This window comes from Meriones unguiculatus (assembly GCF_030254825.1).
Source record: "Meriones unguiculatus strain TT.TT164.6M chromosome Y unlocalized genomic scaffold, Bangor_MerUng_6.1 ChrY_unordered_Scaffold_42, whole genome shotgun sequence".
Taxonomy (NCBI): domain Eukaryota; kingdom Metazoa; phylum Chordata; class Mammalia; order Rodentia; family Muridae; genus Meriones; species Meriones unguiculatus.
The window spans coordinates 3469482-3484663 of NW_026843713.1; positions in this window are offsets into that span (position 1 = coordinate 3469482).

Here is a 15182-nt window from a genome sequence, read left to right on the forward strand (position 1 = left end):
CCTTCTGCATCAAATGGGCTTGCATATAGAGACCCAAAGTCCTATAATATGCAGAAAAAGATCTTTAAACACACAGCTCTAAATGGGATTTCTCTATGAAATTTTCCCTCCCCTCAGATCTCTAGAAAGCATGCAGGAGACAAGGTGAAGCAGGAAGTCTGTCATAAATAGAGGGAATTTAGAACACAAAAAGAATAATGCCCTGATTAATGGCCTGGTTAGGCCACAGAGGAAGATGATGCAGTCTGCCATGATGAGACCTAGTAAGTTAGATTCAGAGGAGGACCTCCTCTGTCATGAAACTAGATAAAGGGATAAGAAGAAGGACTGTGTATGGAATTGGAAGAAGAAGAGGGAGGGGGCAGCAGAATAAATAAAATTTGAACAAATCATAATAAATAAATACATAAAAAACTGTAATCAAGGTGATGATATATAGAGCTCTTCAGGACTGATGGCTTCCTTTTGGGGGTGTTTTCAGGGTGCGGAAAGGATAAACTCAGTTTTCTTTAGAGGACGTGACACTGAGACTCTGATCATGTTCCAATGAATATATAAACAACACCTACTTCAATTGATGTATTTTAAAGATAAATATTTTACTGTGACACATATTTGGGAATTTGAACTTGGGAGCAATGGAAAAGGAGTGTAATGTATAGTATATTAAATTCCCACATAATCAATAAAAATAATATATTGACAACTTTTACAATGACTTTTATCATGGAGAAAAAGGAGGGCAGAATTTGACTTTCTAAGGCGTGCTTTCTAAGAACTCATTATGTAGCAGAGAATCCTAGCCTGGAACCAATGGTTACCTAGCTACCTCAGAATCCAGGTGCTCAGGTATTACCTTTAAACAGTCCTGGCACTCACACTACATTTAGAGAGTTTTTCTGGAGGACCACAGCAGGAAACACAGCTACTCTTATGTCCTAGGCACCTAACAACAACCAATTTCTCTGTCCTGATGGCAGAATTTTAACTGTAAACATCAGAACCAGGAGGATTGCTAATTGACCACTGATTAGGAGAAAGCTGCCTATCCTGCCAGATCAGCCAAGGCAACCCTGCAAATAGAGGATTGGCAACACTTGTGTGCAACATCACCAGCTGTCAAATAATATGTTGTCCCTATGTTCTCCTTTTAAACTCATAGATATTTAACTTTTTCTGACAAACCAGTCCCCTATTTTAAATTACTCAATAACTCATGGGACCCTAGACCCTGCCACCCTATGATATCAATTAGATCTGAAGATACATTTAGTGAGTACAGGAGTAAATGCTCAGTTCAAAGTCATAAACTAGGAAATTTTAGATCTAAAACCACAGTAGAAAATCACTTTGTCATTCAGGACATTCTCCTTAATCCCACATCACTTTGTTGCTTTCCGTCTTAGGAAGCTGCCAAGTCAAATAAACATTAAAGTTTCATTTCCTACTGACATTGTCACAGAGTAAACAGGAGTAAAGGTTTGGGATCTGGATAAAGGGGTGAGATAAAGGCTTGTTTCGTTTCACATAAAAAATGTCACCTGTGCACAGGATCAGAGATACTGAACACTGAGGAAAGTTTGTTTGCTCATCTTCATGGAAACCTAAACATTCTCTCAGGTGTTGATTGGCTGAGAGGGAGAATAATGTCTTGAAACAGATGAAATCCAGTGTTTCAGGAGCCCATTTATTTTTTTATTTTTATTTAATTTTATTTTTTTCTTATCAGTTACATTTTATTAACTCTGTATCCCAGCCCTGTCCCAATCCCTCATTCCCTCCCAGTCCCTCCCTCTCTCCCTCATCTCCACCATGCCCCTTTCCAAGTCCACTGATGGGGGGACCTCCTCCCCATTCATCTGATCCTGTTTTATCAGGTATCTTCAGGCCTGGCTGCAAAGCCCTCCTCTGTGGCCTAACAGGACTGCTCCTCCCTTGGGGGTGGGGAGGCCAAAGAGCCAGTCATTGACTTCCTGTTAGAAATAGTCCTTGTTCCCCTCACTTTGGGAAACCAGTTGGTTACTGAGCTACCACAGGCTACATCTGAGCAGAGGTTAAAGGTTATATACATGTTCCTTGGTTGAATGTCAGTCAAAGGGCCAAGTGGACAGCCTGCTTGGAGAAAGATGAGCAGCCTTACGTGCCTAAATCTGGGCAGCTGAAAGAACACAACCCAAGGTTTCAGTTCCTGTGTCCAAGACTCTTAGTTCAGGAAAAGTGTCACATATTTCTTTCAATAAAGTCATGTCTTTGACTTGTGAGTCTCATATTATCACAGATTCCAGTATTATTTGTTAAATGCACAGATGTTTCCTCAGTCACTGAATTACTTACTGGGAAAATGCTCCCTCACAAAGGCATGCTTTTGAACAAAAGCATTTAATTGGGGCCTTGCTTATATTTTTTACAGAGACCATCCAGGATGTCATATCTACATGCAATCATCTTGTTTTAGTCCTTCAGCAGACTGAGATCTTTTTCTACTGAACCACATGTGGCAATTAAGAGAGGGAGACAGACAGAGATAGAGCTATATAGAGAGATTTAGAAATAGAGAAACTGACATCTACTGACATAAACAAAAATATAAATTGACAGAGACTGACAGAGACTCCATTTGTCTAGTCACTTTCATTAGCTATCTACCTCAAAGCATACCCTCCTATAATATAACTCCAACACTAATTATATTATCTAACAAGGCATACCTCATAAAACTTCCCAGACATTTCCTCAATAGAGTCTCAACATGTAAACAGATGAGCTTCAACTGGACATTACAATTCAAATCACCAGGAAGTAGAAGATGATGGAGGGACTTTTAGACAAAAAGAACATAGTTATCCAGATAGTTTGTCATTCAATACATATAATATGATCTCTAAATAGTGACACTTTGACATTTCCTTTCCGATTTATATCTTATTTATCTTCATCAATTGTTTTATTGCCATACCAAGGGCTTCCAGAACTATGTTGAAGACATATGGAGATTGTGGTAGCCTTGCCTTCTCCCTGATTTCAGTGGGATTGCTTTAATTTTCTCTCATGAGTTTGATTTTGACAAAAGGCTTGCTGTATATTGCCTTTACAATATTTAGATATGTGCCTTATATCCCTGATCTCTCCAATACTTAAAATCTGAATGGATGTTGGAATTTATCAAATGCTTTTTCAGCATTTAAGGAGATTATTAGTGGGTTATACTTTTAGTTTGTGAATATGGTGGATTGCATTCATGGATTTCTGTATATTGAACCACCCCTGCATACCTGGGTTGAAGCCTATTCGTCATAGTGGATAATTTTTTTGATGTGTTATTGTGTTTGGTTTGCAAGTATTTTATTGAGTATTTTTGTATAAATGTTAATGAGGTAGATTGGCCTGAAATTCTCTTTATTTGTTGGGCTTTATGAGGTTTATGCACCAAGGTGAATATGAATTCATAGAATGAGTTTGGTAGTGTTCCTTCTGTTTCAAATTTGTGGAATACTTTGAAGAGAACTGAAGTTAGCTCTTCTTAGAAGTCCTCATAGAATTCTGTGCTAAATCCGTCTGGTCCTGTTTTTTTTTTTTTTTTTTTTTTTTTTTTATGGAATACTTTTGATGACCACTTCTATTTCCTTAGGAGATATAGGACTATTTAGTTGATTTTGCTGGTCTTGATTCAGCTTTGCTAAGTGGAATCGATCAAGAAAATTGTCCATTTTATTTAGATTTTCAAATTTTGTGGCATATAGACTTTTGACCTAAGTCCTAATGATTGTTTGGATTTCCTCAGTGTCTGTAGTTATGTCGAATTTTCATTTCTGGTTTTGTTCATTTGGATGGTGTCTCTCTGCCTTTTAGTTAGCTTGGCTAAGGGTTTGTCTATCTTGTTGATTTTCTCAAAGAACCAGCTCTTGTTTCCTTTATTCTTTGAATTTTTTTATTTGTTTCTAATTGATTGAATTCAGCCCTGAGTTTGGTTATTTCCAGGTGTCTACTCATTTAATGTGTGTCTGCTTCTTTTTTTTTTTTTTTCTTTTTTTCTAGGATTTTAGGTGACCCATTAAGTTGCTTGAATGAGATCTATTGAATTTCTTCTTTGAAGGCACTTAATGCTATGAACTTTCCTCTTAGCACTGCTTTCATTGTGCTCCCTAAGTTTGGGTATGTTGTGCCTTCACTTTAATTGAAGTCTAGGAAGAATTTAATTTCTCTCTTTACTTTTTCCCTTTTCCAGCTGTCATTTAGTAGTAATCTGTTCAATTTCCATGTGTGTAGGCTTTTTGCTATTTCTCTTATTGTTGAGGTCTGTCTTTTTTCCCTGGCAATCACATAGGATACAGGGGAGTATTTCAATCTTCTTGTATCTGTTGGGGCTTGCTTTGTGACCAACCATATTGTCTATTTTGGGGTATGTTCCATGAGATGCTGAGAAGAAGGTTAATTCTTTTGTGTTTTGGTGTAAGATTCTGTAAATGTTGGTTAGGCCCATGTGATTCAGACCTCTGTAAGAGACTTTTTTTTTTTGTTTAATTTCTGTTTTGTTGACTTTTCCTTTGTTGAGAGTGGGGTGTTGATGTATCCCACTATAAATGTGTGGGGGTTTCTGTGTGGTTTAAGATTATTAATGTTTCTTTTACATATGTTTAAGCTCCATTCTGTTAGTCTGTGTCTTTTTATTGTGGAATTGAGTCCATTGATGTTGAGAGAGGTTAATGATCATTGGCTGTTAGATCCTTTGATTTCGATGTTGGCTGTGGTCATAAGGTTGTGTGCTTGTTTGCTTTCTGTTCCACTGTAGTGAGATTATTTTCTGTGTTTTCTTGAAAGTAGCTAGTTTTTTTGGGTTGTATTTTCCTCCTAATGCATTCAGTAATGCTGGATTTGTGAGTAGGTATTGTTGAAATTTGTTTTTGTCATTGAATATCTTGTTTTCTCTGCCTATTCGGACTGAGAGTTTTGCTGGTTATAGTAGCCTGGGCTGACATCTGTGTTTTCTTAGGACCTGCATGATATTCTTCGAGGTCCTTCTGATCTTCATAGTCTCTGTTGAGAAGTCAGGTGTGATTCTAATGTGTTTGCCATTATATGTTACTTGGCCATTTTCCCTTGCAGCTTTTAGTATTTTTTCTTTTCTTCTGCATACTTACTGTTTTGATTATTATGTTACCGGAGGATTTTTGCTCTGCTTTAATTTACTGGGTGTTCTGTAGACCTCTGGTATTCTTATTGGCCTCTCCTTTAAGTTGGGGAAATTTTCTTCATGAAGTTTTTGTTAAAAAATATTTTCTGGGCCTTGGAGGAGAGAATCTTCTGTTTCCTCTCTATTCCTATTAATCTTAGGTTTTGTGTTTTTATATTGTCTTGAATTTTTTGGACAGTCTGTGTCAGGAATTTTTTAGATTTAACAATTTCTTTGACAGATACATCCATTTCTTCCATAGTATCTTCCACACCTGAGATTCTTGTTTCCATTTCTTGTAGTCTATTTGTTATGCCTACATCTATAGTCCCTGTTTTCTTTCATAAGATCTTTCTCTCCACAATTTCCTCCATTTGTGTTTTCTTAAGTTTTCCAATTTTATCTTCAGATCTTGATCTGTTTTGTTGATTTCCTTCACCTGTCTGACTGTATTTCCTCTTTTTCCTTCAATTCCTTCAGCTGTTTGTTTGAACAGTCCTCTGTTTCTTTTATTTCTTTCAGTGATTTAAGTATTTCCTCTCTAAAGGCCAGAATCTGTTTGGCTGCATCTTCCTAAATTTCTTTACAAATTACCATAATCTGTTTTTCTTTATCTTCTTCTATTTCTTTACAGATGGCATAATCTCTTTGAGTTCATCCTCTTTTAGGTTTTATGCTTTTTTTTTGTTTTCCCCTGTTATCCTCTTCATGAACATAGATGTTTGGTCTATCTTCTTGAATTTCAATTATGCTGGGGTGTACAGGGCTACTTGCCCCTGGATAACTGGGTTCCAGAAATGCCATATTGCTCTGTCTTTTGTTAGTTGAGCTTTTTGCTGGCCTCTACCCATTGGGCTATCTTAGGTGTTGGGTGTTAGTTATAGGTGGTTCCTGGGATCCTGTGGTGGAGAGAATCCCCACAGCAGGAAGATAGTTTTTCCTGAAAAAAAAAACCCACCTCAGATTTTGGGATATGCTTACTTGATGGCCAGTGTTTTTCACGAGTTGCCAAAGCTCACCTCAGGCATAGAGACCTAAATGATAACTGTGATCCTTGTTATTCAAGAGGGCTCTCCTCTCAACTGCAGAAGTCCTGGAGATAGCTGTCCTGCTTCTGGGTTTCATGCTCCTCAATTTAGTGTGCTCCTGCTATAATCTGGGTGTCCCGTGGTTTGGTCAGTTTTGTTAGCGATAACTGGTTGCAACTTGGAGCATTATCTGAGTGTTGATCTTGGGGATTCCAGGCTTCTGTAGGTCTTGAGGTTGGGGCTCTGTGCCCCAGTACCCAAGCTGTAATCTGTGGCAGGTGAGTACCACTCTCCTGGTAGCAGCAGGCTAGCTGGTGCACAGAAGGTCCTGGGTTGGGCCAGTTTACAGGATCTTTTCCAGGGATATACTGGGTGGCCTAAGTCTGCCCCTGTTTGCATTCTTCTCTGTGGGGTTGTCTCCCAATAGGGACTCCCAGTCTCTGTTACCCTGGGGAGTACCATTCTGTCTGTGAAGGAGAGCTGGGTGCACAGCAGGCTCTGTGCTCATTGCTGTAGCCCAGTTGAGTGATAATGGCTCTCAACTGCCATTCTGTGAGACCTTTTCCAGGGAAAGACTGGGAGACCCAAGGCCAATCCCATTTCCTTCCTTCACTGTGGGTTTTTCTCGAGACTGTTAATCCCAGTTTCTTGTGTTTTTGTGCCCACCATTCAGCCTGGGAAGGTGATCAGTACATGCAGGCATGTTGATCTGGACTTGTGACCTAGTGCCTGCTTGACCCAGGATCTCATCCAGGTTTGGCTGGGTGACCCGAGAGTGGACCCGAGAGTGGACCCAAGTGATTCCCACATGTGGGGGGTTTCTCTCACCTGGGAAACATGATGGCTTTTGTTTAGGGCCCAGTGGTCAGTCTCTTGGTTGCTGTATGGAAAATGCTGTCCTACTCCTCAGATGCAATATTCTGGCACTACCATCTTGCTCCTCAAAACATGATTTTATTAATGACAACTTGAAAGAAATATATGCCACTTTACCTGAACTAAGAGTGTTGGACACAGAAACAGTCATTTCTATTTTTTGTGCTTATAGCTGCTCAGTTTGAGGCTGCTCAGCTATCCTCTTAAGCAGGCTGTCTGCTTGTCCCTTTTAATAACTGGCTCCAGAAACTTATGGGCTTTCATCTGTTTCATGACATAATTCTGCCTCTCAGGCAATCAGCACCTGAGAAAATCTGGAGAGTTCCATGGAGATGAGTAAACAAACTTTCCTCAGTGTCCATTATCTCTGATCCTGTGCACACGTAATTTTTTTTTCTTGTAAAACTCAACAAGCCTTTATCCAGATCCCACCCCTTCACTCCTGTTTACCACTGTGATAATGTCAGGTAGGAAATGGAACTTTAAGGTTTATTTAATTGAACAGCTTCCTAACTAGGAAAGATTTAAAGAATGTGGGATTAATGGGAATGTACAGAATATAAGGTAGTCTCCTACTGTGGTCTTGGTTCTGAAATTTCCTGTGTTTTGACTTAGAACTGAGCAGTTACTCACATTTTTATTATTCACATTTATTGATGTTATTCAGATTGTTATTGATATAATAGGCAAACCTGCCCTACGGTTATTTGGAGTAGTATGTCTTTAAGAATAGGGAAAAGAGGTAAACCTAAAAATTCCTAAGAATGGTTTGGCTGAAACATAGAAAGATGGGTGTGTGTGTAAAAAGAGAATTGAGAGCAAGATATTTTTTTTTGACAGCTGATGGTGTTAAATGCTAGTGTTGCCAACACTCTATGAGGATGGTCTGAACTGGCTGGATTGTTTTGTGACCTATTCAGTGATGAGCCAGTAGCTCTCCTGGTCTTGGGGTTGAAACTGAGCATTAAGGACAGAGAAATGAGTCCATGTATATGCCTAGGACAAAAGAGAAGTTGTGTTTTCTGCTGATATCCAAAAGAAAAACTCTCTAAATCTAGTGTTAGTGCCAGGACTCCTTGTTCAGAGGTGCCACCTGAACTCATTGTGTCTCAGGTAGCTGGGTAAATACTCGTTCATGGCTAGAATTATCCTGGAAATAGGATCCTGGAAAGCATGCCTTAAAAAGTCATACTCTGCCCTCCTTTATCAAAATCTTTTCTCCATATTCAAACTCATTGTAAAAGTTGTCAACATATTATTTTTCTTCTTTGGATATTTAATATAGTATACATTTCACTATTTTTCAATTGTTCCAGGTCCAAATACCTACCCATATGTCACACACATTTTTTTCTTTAAAATACAGCAATTGAAGTATGTGTTGTTCATATACTCATCAAAACATGATCAGAGACTCAGTGCAAACTTACTTAAAGGAAACTAAGTTCATCCTTGCCACATCCTAGCACAACCCACAAGAAGACTACTACTCCTGAAGAGCTCTATTCTTCATCACCTTAATCATAGTTTTTCTTATGTATTTAATTAAGATTTGTTTGTGTTGTATCTCCTATTCTGACCCCTACATCTCTTTTTCCAGTCCCACACAGCCTCCTTCTACTACTCCTATGCCCTTTTTCTACTTCCCAGATAGGTGTTGTTCCTCCTCAACCTTCTCTCTGACCCTATCTTATCAGCTCTCATCAAGGCTGGATGCATCATCTTCTTCTGTGGCCTGATTTTCAGGGCATTGTTCTCCTTGTGTCCTCAATTCCCTCTACTCATGACACTATTCCTATCTCTTCTCCTACATGCTTCCCCAGAGCTCTGAGGGGAGGTAGAATTTCATAGGAAATCCCATTTAGAGCTGGGTGTTTAAGGTCTCTCTACAGATAATATCTAACTGTGGGTCTCTGTATGCCATCACATTTGATGCAGAAGGATACATCTCTGTGGATACAAGAACATGGCACAGATCAATCAGTTAATGACAAAGAGCAACATATTTTATAAAGCAGCAGCCTGGGTTGCTTGAAAATTTCCATAGGATGTCCTAGCCCAACAACTCAATTAACTGCCACTGAAGATTGGCATATGGAAGACTGGTTTGATCACAATAGATGGCTTTTTGGAACATTAACTTAAAAGTTGCTAGGACTTTAATCATTTCATTGAATGAAAAACTATCAGGATAACTACATTCTTGTAGCCTAGAAGTCCCTCCATTTTCTTCCACTTCCTGGTGATTTGAATTGTATAGTCCCCTTGAAGCTCATCTTTTTACATGTGAAATCTCCAGTGAGAAAATGACTGGGAATGGTTAGGAGATAAGGCCTTGTTAGATAATGTAATTCCTTTTGTTTCCCTAATTTCTTTCTCAGTCCATTTTTCTTTTGTATAGAGGAGGGCTACTGATTTTCTTTAAGTTAATTTTTTATCCAGCTGCTTTGGCAAAGGTGTTAATTGGTTATAGAAGTTTCCTGATAGTTTTTTTGGGGTTACTCTGGTATGTTCTTGTATCCACAGAGATGCATCCTTCTGCATCAAATGTGATTGCATACAGAGACCCACAGTTAGATATTATCTGTAAATAGTTGGTACTTTGACTAATTTCATTCTGATTTCTATCCCCTTGATCTTCTGCAATTGTCCTATTGCTCTACCAAAGACTTCCAGAACTATGTTGAAGAGATATGGAGAAAATAGGCAGCCTTGCTGTGTCTTGGATTTTAGTGGGATTGCTTTAAGTATCTCTCAGTTTAGTTTGATGTTGGCTATAGGCTTGCTCTTTATTGCCTTTACTATATTTAGGTATATGCCTTATATGCCTGTTCTCTCCATTACTTCAATTATGACTGGATGTTGGATTTTCTCTAATGCATTTTCAGCATCTAACGAGATTATCATGTGGTATTTTTCTTTCAGTTGTTAACATGGTGGATCACATTGACAGATTTCAATATATTGAACTGTCCCTGCATAACTTGGATGAAGACTACTTGGTCAGAGTGGATGATATCTTTGATGTGTTCTATTCAATCAAAGACATGAAGTAACTTGGTATGACCCTAACCAAGCAAGTCAAAGACTTCTATAAAAAATGTCAAGAATCTAAACACTGAATTAGAAGAAGATAGCAGAAGATAGAAAGATCTCCCATGCTTAGGGCTTCTCAGGATTAACATAGTAAAAATGGCCATCTTACCAAAAGCAATTTACAGATTCAACGCAATTCCCACCAAATTACCAACAAAATTCTTTATAAACCAGGAAAGAAAAAAAAAATTTCAACTGCATATGGAATAACAAGAAACCCAGAATTGCTAAACCAATCCCCTACAATAAAAGATCTTCTGAAGGTATTTTGATCCCTGATCTCAAGCTGTACTACAGAGCAACAGCAATAAAATCTGCGTAGTACTGGCATAGAAACAGAATGGTGGATCAACTGAACCAAATAGAAGAAAGAGAAATAAACCTGCACACTATGGACACCTGATTTTTTACAAAGATGCCAAAACCATACAATGGAATATAGGATAGGGTCTGCATTAAATGGTGCTGGTCTAAATGCTTGCTTACATGTAGAAAAATGCAAATAGATCCATACTTATCACCCTGCACAAAACTAAAGTCTGAGTGGATAAAAGCCTCAACATAAAACCAGACACATTAAATTGGTTAGAAGAAAAATTGGGGAAGAGCCTTGAATTCTTTGACACAGGAGACAACTTGCTGAATGAAACACCAACGGCATAGGCTCTGAGAGCAAAAATCAGTAAATGAGCACTGTCATAAAAAAATGACTACAGATGGGGAAAGATTCTGCACCAACTCTCTATGTGACAGTGGCCTACTATCCAGTATATAGAAAGAACTAAAGAAGTTGAAAAGCAACCAATCAAGTAATCCAATTAAAAAATGGGGAAATATCAAGTGGCAGAAAAACACTGAAAGAAATGCTCAATGTCATTAGCCATCAGGGAAATGAAAATCAAAACAACACTGAGATTTCACCTTAAACCCATCAGCATGGCCAAGATCAAAAACTCAAGTGACAACACATGCTGGAGAAGTTGAGGAGAAGGGAATCCTCCTCCACTGCTGGTGGGAACGTAAACTTGTACAACCAGTCTGGAAATCAATTTGGTGCTTTTTTAGACAATCAGGAATAGCTCTTCTTCAAGATCCAGTACTGCCAGTCCTAGACATATATCCAAAAGATGCTCAGGTACACAATAAGGACATTTGCTCAACCATGGTTTCAGTAGCTTTGTTTATAATAGCCATAAGCTGGAAAATTGTGGAACATCCACACTATTGGATATTACTCAGAAAAAAAAAATCAGGTGAATTGTGGGAAGTGGAAGTGAGCTATTCCCGAATGAAAAAGACACACTTGGTATATACTTACTCATATATAGGATAAACCCACTAAAATCTGTACACCTGAAGAAACTAATCAATAGTGAGGACTCTGGTTAAAATGCTCAATCCCCATCCAGAAAGGCAAAGAGGATGGACATAAAAAAAGGAGAAAACAGTGAACAAGTCAAGACCCTGTAACACAGGAACTCTGAGGGCTCTGCACTGCTTACTAACAAAGCAGATGTTGAGATTTATGGCCAAATGTTGGGCAGAGTGTATTGAATCTAATGAAAGAAGTGGGGAAATAGTAAGTTCTGGAGAGGACTGGAGCTTCACATGGAAAGCAACAGAACCAAAAAATCTGAACAAAATGATATTTCCTAACACTCATTTTCCAAACAAGTACCATGCATGAAAATAACCTAGAACCCCTGCAGAGAAGTAGCCCATGGCAGTTCAGTGTCCAATGTATTTCCATAGTAATGGAAACAGAGATTGCCTTTGACATGAACTGATTGATGTACTCTTTGCAAACCACACCCTGACTGGGTAGCAGCCTTAAAAGGCTACAGAGCGAGATAATGCAGCCACTCCTGATGAGAACTGATAGGCTAGGATCAAAAGGAAGGAGTGGAAGCCCTCCCCTATCAATGAACTTGGGAAAGGGAATGCATGAACAAGGGCGAGGAATGGAGGGATTGGGAGGGGAGGGCAGAGTGGTTTATGGGGGTATACAAAGTGAATAAATTTTAAATAATAAACATTTAAAATATTAAAAATATAATTTCTTTGATGTTATATAATAGGAGGTTTTGCTGAGAGTTTGATCTGCCAGTAAAAGTGACCAGACAGAATGCAATCTCTGTCTCTTGGTCTCTATCAATTTATATCTTTGTTTCTGTCAGTCTTGGTCTTAATATTTCTGAATCTGTTTCTCTAGCTCTTTCTTTCCTTTTCTCTCAGTCACCCTCTCTCTCCTGCAGCTCATGATTCGGTATGAAAAGCTATCATTTCTGTTGATGGACTACAACCAGATGACTGCTTGCCAGTGTGACATCCTGGATGGTCTCTGTAAATATATAAGCAAGGTCGCATTTAAACACTTTTTGTCCAAAGATTTGCTTTGGTCAGGGAGTGTTTTTGCAGTAAGTAATTCACTGACTGAAGACATATCTGTACATTTAACAAACAACAGTGGACTCTGTCATAATGTGAAACTTCCATGTCAAGGACACATGATTTTATTAATGACCACTTGAAAGAAATATATTACACTTTTCCTGAACTAAGAGTCTTACACACAGGAACTGTCATCTCTGGGTTGTGTGCTTTTAGCTGCACAGATTGAGCATGTAGGTCTGCTCAGCCTTTCTCTCAACCTTGTTGTCCACTTGGCCCTTTCAATAACTGGCTCCCAAAACTCTTACTGGCTCTCCCCTGTTTTGTGACATCATTCTCTCTCTCAGCCAATCAATGCCTGAGAAAAATCTTGAGGTTTCCATGGAGATGAGTAAACATACTTTGCTTAGGGTCCTATATAGCTGATCCTGTGCACATGTTACTTTTTCTTGTGAAACCCAACAGGACTCTCATGAATCCCTTTAACAAGATAGCCCACCTTTACTCCTGTTTACCTCTGTAATAATTTCAGGTAGGAAAGGAAACTTTAGTGTTTATTGAATTGGATAGCTTCCTAAGTAGCAAAGCTTCAAAGTGATGTTGGATTTAGAGGAATATACCGATTGCCAAGGTGCTCTCCTACTGTTGTCTCAGATATGAAATTTCTTAGGTTGTGACTTTGACCTGAGCATTTACTAGCATACCCACATTCTTATTGATATAATAGGTGGCAGGGTCTAGGGTTCCATGGGATGTTTAGTCTTTAAGAGCAGAGAAAGAGCAGGAAACCAGATAATTTCTGGGATTGGTTTGGCTGAAACAGAGAAACATCTGTGAATATAAATGGAGAACTGAGGTGCAATAAACTATTTAGAGCTAATATTATTCCACACTAGTGTTGGCAACCCTTGATGAGCAGGGTTGCCTTGTCTGACCTGGTTGAATTGGCAACTGTGTTGTACTCAGTGGTCAGTGAGCAATTATCTTGTTCCTGGGTTTTCATTTAAAACCAGGCCTTCAGGACAAGACATTGGTCTGTGTTATATGCCTAGGACATAAGAGCAGCAGTGTTTCTTCCTGTGGTCCTCCAAAACACTCTAAATATAGTATTAGTGTCAGGAATTCTTGTTATGGGGTGCCACCTGAGCTCATGGAGTATGAAGTAGCTGGGTAACCACTAGTTCATGGGTAGGATTCTCTGCTACAGAATGAGTTCAGGGAATGCATGCCTTAAAAAGTCAAACTCAGCCCTCCTTTTAGTGGAATCATTTTTCCATAATAAAACACATTGTAAAAGTTGTCAGCATATTATTTTCATTGCTTATGTGGGAATTTATTTCTTATACATTATACAATTTTTCCATTGCTCCCAGCTTCAAATTCCAACCCATGTGCCACAGTACTTTTCTTTTTCTTTAAAATACTTCAATTCAAGTATGTGTTGTTCATATACTCATTGGAACATGGTCAGAGTCTCAGTGCCAAGTCCCTTAAAGAAAGCAAAGTTCACCCTTGCTGGACACAGGAACCACCCACAAGAAGAAACTGTCAGTCCTAAAGAGCTCTGTAATTCATTACTTTGACCATAGTTTTTCTTATGTAATTACTTGTAATGATTTGTTTCCTTTGTATCCCTTCTGCAGCCCCATCCATCTTCTTCTTCCAGTACAACCCAGGCTCCTTCTTTTATCCATATGGCCATTTTCTAGTTTGCTGATACAGGAGGTCTTCCTTTGCCTTCAATCTGACCCTAGCTAATTAGATCTCATCAAGGCTGCCTGCATCATCTTCCTCTGTGGTCTGATTCTCAGGGCATTGTTATTCTCGTATCCTCAATTCCCTCTACTTATGACACTTTTCCTTCCTCCTCTCCTGTAGCCTTCCCAAAGCTCTGAGGAGAGGGAGAATTTCATAAGGAAATCCCATTCAGTGCAGGGTCTTTTAAGGTCTCTTTCTGCATAATATTGTACTCTGGGTCTCTGTATACAATCCCATTTGATGCAGAGAATCATCTCTGTGGTTAGAAAAATATGGCACTGATCTAAAAATTTATTGCAGGGAGCAATATAGTTTAATATCAGTCTGGGTTGCTTGAAAATTTCCAAAAGATGACCTGGCCCAACAACTCAATTTAGTTCCATCCAGTCCTCCTAGGGGAAAACTGGTTTGGTGACCATAATGGCATTTTAGAACTTTATCTTCCACTATTAGGAGACCTCATAATAAGTGAACACATGTCATATTTGTCTTTCTGCATTTTAATTACTTTACCCAGTATGATTATCCTGGTTCCCTCCTTTTGCCTGAAAATATCATGATGTCATTTTCTTAGCTGAAAAATACTCTTTTATGGAAATATTCCACATTTTCCCCAAAGGAGAGTGTCAGTTCTGTTATTTAGACCTTGGAAGTTGCAGGGACTTTAATCATTATATTGAATGAAAAACTATCAGTATAACTATGTTCTTTTAGCCTAGAAGTCCCTCCATCTTCTTCCATTTCCTGGTGAATTGAATTGCAATGTCCCCTTGAAGCTCCTCTATTTCCATGTGAAGTCCCCAGTGAGAAAATGTCTGGAAAGGGTTAGTATATATGGCCTTGTTAAATAATATAATTACTTT